The 5008-nt window shown below is 40.6% G+C and overlaps 1 non-coding gene across 1 annotated transcript; it reads left to right on the top strand.

Annotated features, from left to right (window-relative positions):
* The first annotated feature begins 4451 nt into the window (after positions 1 to 4451).
* TRNAL-CAG (transfer RNA leucine (anticodon CAG)) lies at positions 4452 to 4534 on the top strand. The gene has a single exon. It is a non-coding gene; the product is annotated as a tRNA-Leu (tRNA).
* Positions 4535 to 5008: the final 474 nt, after the last annotated feature.

The following is a 5008-nucleotide window of genomic DNA, read 5'->3' as shown; positions in this document are numbered from 1 at the left end:
TGGTGTTAATAACTGCTTTAGGAGATATACAGGTTGATCTACAGAAATTTGTCAAAATTTTAGTAGAGTTTTATACAGAATTTTTTTAAAAATCCAACACATTCTTGTCAGCAGGTAAACCTGTCTCTTCACAATGAGCACAGGCTGGACAGTGCCTGGGAGCTGCATGATGGCTCATGAGATGCACAAGAACTGCTAGCAGAGCTTCCAAAACTGGAAAGCAAGTTTAGCAACTCCAGTTTTGCTACTGGTGAGTCAGTTTTTTCCCAAAGTATGAGTAAAAGACTGAGCTGGTTTTGGCTGGGAGTTAATTTTCTTCATAGTGGCTGGTATGAGTCTGTGTTTTGGATTTGTGCTGAGCACAGGGTTGGTGCTGTCACGTTTCTGTTGTTGCTGAGCAGAGCCAAGGTCTTTCCTGCTTTTTGTGCTGCCAGGCTGGCGAGGAGGCTGGGAGTGCATGGGAGGGTGGGGCAGACACAGCCAGGATAGGTGACCCCAATCTCCAGAGGGATATCCCAGACCATGTGGCATCATGTTCAGTGTATAAATCTGGGGGAAAGAGGAGGAAGGAGGGACATTTGGAGTGACAGTGTTTGTCTTCCCAAGTCGCTGTTATACGATGGGGCCCTGCTCTCCTGGGATGGCTGAACACCTGCCAGCCCATGGGAAGCACTGAATTAATTCCTTGTTTTGCTTTGTTTGTTTGTGTGGCTTTTGCTTTTCCTATTCTGCTGTCCCCATCTCAATCCATGAGTTTCCCAGCTTTTACCCTTCCAACACTCTCCCTGATCTTTCTGGTGAGGGAGTGAGTGAGCAGCTGTGTGGAGCTTGGTTAATGGCTGGGGTTAAACCACTACAAAGACACATTTTTATATTCGCCATTGGAATGTGAGAAATTGTTGAGATGAATAGGCATATTAATTAAAAAACCCCACCTCATGATTATAGGAGGAACACCAGGCACTAATGCTCTGCAGGTGATAGTTAATGTCTACAAGAATAAAAGAGAAGCTCTACCAGGGAGAGGAGCTGGTGCTCACCTCCCTTCCTCAGAGGCTGCTCAGTTAAAGCCCATTCGTGGATAGGAAAACAGAAGGGGTTGAGACAGACTTCAGTGGAATTTCATATCCTTCCCATAAAATGCTTCTTGCCTTCCTGACTCCATGGAAACATAACAGTCAGTAATACCAAAGGGGAAAAGGGTAGTAGCCAAAAGGAACAGAACTGTGGTGGAATCAGGCCTGTGTTATCAGAAGGGTAATCAAGTGCGGGTTGTTGAGGTGAAAAAGTAAATGTCACCTTGGCAACCTGAGATAAACTCATGAAAAATGTAATGGGTTTCCTATGAGAGAGAAAATGATAATCAGATTAATATTGAATCAAGATGCTGATATTCAGTTAAACATATTCAGGTAAACAGTTCTCCAAATGATGTGAATGCATAAAATATTTCTTTATTCTCTTTATAGAGTGGCCTACACATTCTAGTTATCACTGACATATCAATGTGTTAAACCGGTCAGAGAAATAGACATGGAAACTGGTGCTGATTAAATTTTATTCTGATTTCTGGAGAGAAGCACTACAGTGGAGTTGTTGCCTATTTTATTACTTTTTAATTTGGTTTCCTAATCTGATTTTTTTCCTGATAGAAGAGGGATGAAAACAAAAGGTTTATTATTAATATTTGATGGAAAAATTAGGAAATGTTTTTCCAGTTCAAGATTTGCATTTTCTCTTATTCTTTTAAGTTCTGGCTGTAGATTCTCTCTTGACTTTTAATTTACCTCACAGAGATTTGGGAGCTTGATGAGAAATTCTATTTTTGCTTTTGTGTACTCAATGTGAAGGTCACACAACAGGGTTTTATTCAGTCTGAAAAACAGCCCAGAATAAAATATAATTTCAGTGCCTGAATAGTTGAGGCTAAGGCAAAATTTCTTACACTGTTGAGATATGGAACACCAGCTTCCTGACAAAGCATGGTTCCACTCAATATCCTGGTGATAACCAAGAAGGGAACTCAGTTGTGTGATAGCCTATACACACATTGTCATATATGAATTCATAATAAAGCTTTATCATCAGCATGGGGGACATTGAAATGTAAATTACATCAATTTCTTAAACTTTAGGCATAGGTTTTTTCTTTGTTTATATTTTTTTCTGACCTTTGCCTGTATCTTAGCATCACCCTCTAGCACTCATTATGCACTCACATCTGGACACATTGTGTATGCACTGCTTTTTTAATGTGCTTATGAGTTAATATTTTATTCTTTGAAATTCTTAACCATGTTGAATCCCATTGTTCCACTACAACTATTCCTCTGCTACTTTTATAGACAGTTTCCTCCTTAGCTTAGCTACAGTAGGTTTTCCTTTAAGTTGAACAAGAAAAAATGCTGATGGAATAAAAATAACTGACTGAACAAGGTACTGCCCTGCAGCAAAGAAAACATCAATAATTAATATGTATTGGGTGTACTTCAAGTATTTACATAGTTAGGTTTTAAACCTGCCAAAGGATCAATTTTGACTGTTTATTCTGATTCCCTGAGACAGGTCAGAAATTTTGTCTGTTAGTTTCCAAATCTATCCCAAGAATTGCAGAATCAAGTTAGGCTGTTAGTGAGCAATTTCCCACTGATTTTCAACTAAAGCTGGAAAACTATGAAGAATGTAGCACAATGCCTTAGGTTAAAAAAATCCTCACATCTACCATTTTTCACTGAAATATGTATTTGAAGTTAAAACTTATTTTGTAGACTCCAGTTCATGAAAGCCTCCCTGTTCAGAATAGCATTTGACTCTCTGTAAAGTCTCATATAATGATGATTTAACACTCAATTCTTATATTAAAAGCGTCTAATTCCTCTTGCTTATCAGACTTGACAAATCATACATTTTCAATCCACTGGAAGGACTCTACACCCAAAGGAAAGCATCTGCATATGTCTTTCCTTGGGAATAATATTTGAAGTTGGGATGTATCATTTGGTCTGGGCAATAGCTTCCTCTTAGACACAAATTGATTGCCTCTGGCAGGGAAAAGCCACACTTCAAATGAGTAAATATATAATAAAAGCAGTTGATTGAAATACTGGTGAATTTTCTATAACATCTATTTTGCAGTCTTTTAAACAGACCACATAGTTTTGGAGTTTTTTCTTAAACTAAGAGACAACCCTGAGACTGAAGCCTGCAGTTGTGCCCACCAGCTCTTGCACCAACCCTCCAGGTCCTTACCAGTGTATTTATAGCCAAAATTGCTGTTGGAGTTGCTTCCAGGCACCCTCTCTCCAGACACACTTTTTTTCCCCAAAGCACACCAGAGAATAATTTACTGCTCACCTCTCCAACTCTGTGTTTGGTCCACGACAGGCTCCAGGCTCCTGGCTGTGTTCAGTGCCATCTATATGACCTGGGAAAGGACCACCATGTTCCATATCCCCATACAAGATTGGGGCAGAATCTCTTCTGACTCCCATTGTACATCTTATCTGAGGACCAATGAGTAAAACAGGAGAGACAAAAACACTGTCTTTGACTTAGAGGATTCTATTTCTTTTGCATCACACAAGCTAAATTCAGCAAGGAAGCGATGTCAACATTGGAATAAAGTGGTGCCAGAAATGGTATGGTAGGATGTTGAAAATTAGAAAAACTGCAGCTTTTGCAGTATCTGACTGTCCAACTCTCTTAACACAGAGTCAGATTGTTTGAAATTAGTAGCTACAGTTGTATAAGCAGCAGGGGGGCAAACATACCTGCATGGTTCTTCATAAATCTGACCACTTAATTATTTGAAGGCAAATACTGAAAGTCAGACTTAGTATGAATAAATGCTAATGAAAATTCTTCATTATTTTACATACTAATGGCAAGAATCTCATCCAGACAACAAATTAATGAAGAATTTAACCTGGAGAAGCTGGAGAAAAAGTACATCATGTCTACTTAGCATTTTATTCAACTTTTCATCTGTTCATGTCATCAGAACAAGCCGGTTGATAAAATATTTTAGTGGTTTTTATATGTCTAGCAAGCAGTACTATTATAAAGAGAAAGGTATATACACCAGTATCTTAAAAGCTGCTATGTTGGCGTGCATTCCTGGAGATATATTTTTTTCCCTCTTTAATGTTTGTTCTAACAAATATTGATTTAAAATGTATGCAAGTCTAATCTTAATAATAGAAGAGATTCAACTGCTCTCATAAGGAATTTCAAATACTAAGGCCAGAAATTGTATTAAAACACACACACACACGCACACACACACACACACACACACACAAACTAAAGAAAACAAAAGCAGCATTTACAGCCTCCTCTTAGTGTTTGCAGAAATATGTTAGGTACATTGTAGGCTTATAATCCAAACTTTCATAGGTCATTACAAATGATGTACAGAGGCTTCCAACAGAATTTTCCATTTATCCAGGCAGGTCAGGATGGCCGAGCGGTCTAAGGCGCTGCGTTCAGGTCGCAGTCTCCCCTGGAGGCGTGGGTTCAAATCCCACTTCTGACAGCTTTTATGACACCGAGCTGAGTGGTGCAGTTGCCACAGCTGAAAGACAGGATGCCATCCAGAGGGACCTGGACAAACTCAAGAAGTGGGGCCATGGGAATCTCATGAGGTTTAACACAGCCGGGTGCTGGTGCTGCACCAGGGTCAGGGCAACCCCCCCAGTACCAGCATGAGCTGGGGGATGAACAGATCACAGCAGCCCTGCCCAGAAGGACTTGGGGGTGTTGGCAGGTGAGAGGTTGGACAATGATCCAGCAATGTGCACTCACAGCCCAGAAAGCCAAACATGTCCTGGGCTGCATCCAAAGCACTGTGGGCAGCAGGGCAAGGGAGGGGATTCTGCCCCTCTGCTCTGCTCTGGTGAGATCCCACCTGGATACTGCATCCAGCTCTGGGGTCCACAGCACAGTAGGGACATGGAAGTGTTGGAGCAAGTCCAGAGGAGGCCACCAAGCTGAACAGAGGGATGAGAGG

Source organism: Sturnus vulgaris, chromosome 1 (genome assembly GCF_052056855.1).
Source record: "Sturnus vulgaris isolate bStuVul1 chromosome 1, bStuVul1.hap1, whole genome shotgun sequence".
NCBI classification, from domain to species: domain Eukaryota; kingdom Metazoa; phylum Chordata; class Aves; order Passeriformes; family Sturnidae; genus Sturnus; species Sturnus vulgaris.
The sequence above is the reverse complement of the archived record's forward strand: the minus strand, read 5'-3'. Positions and strand labels throughout refer to the sequence as shown.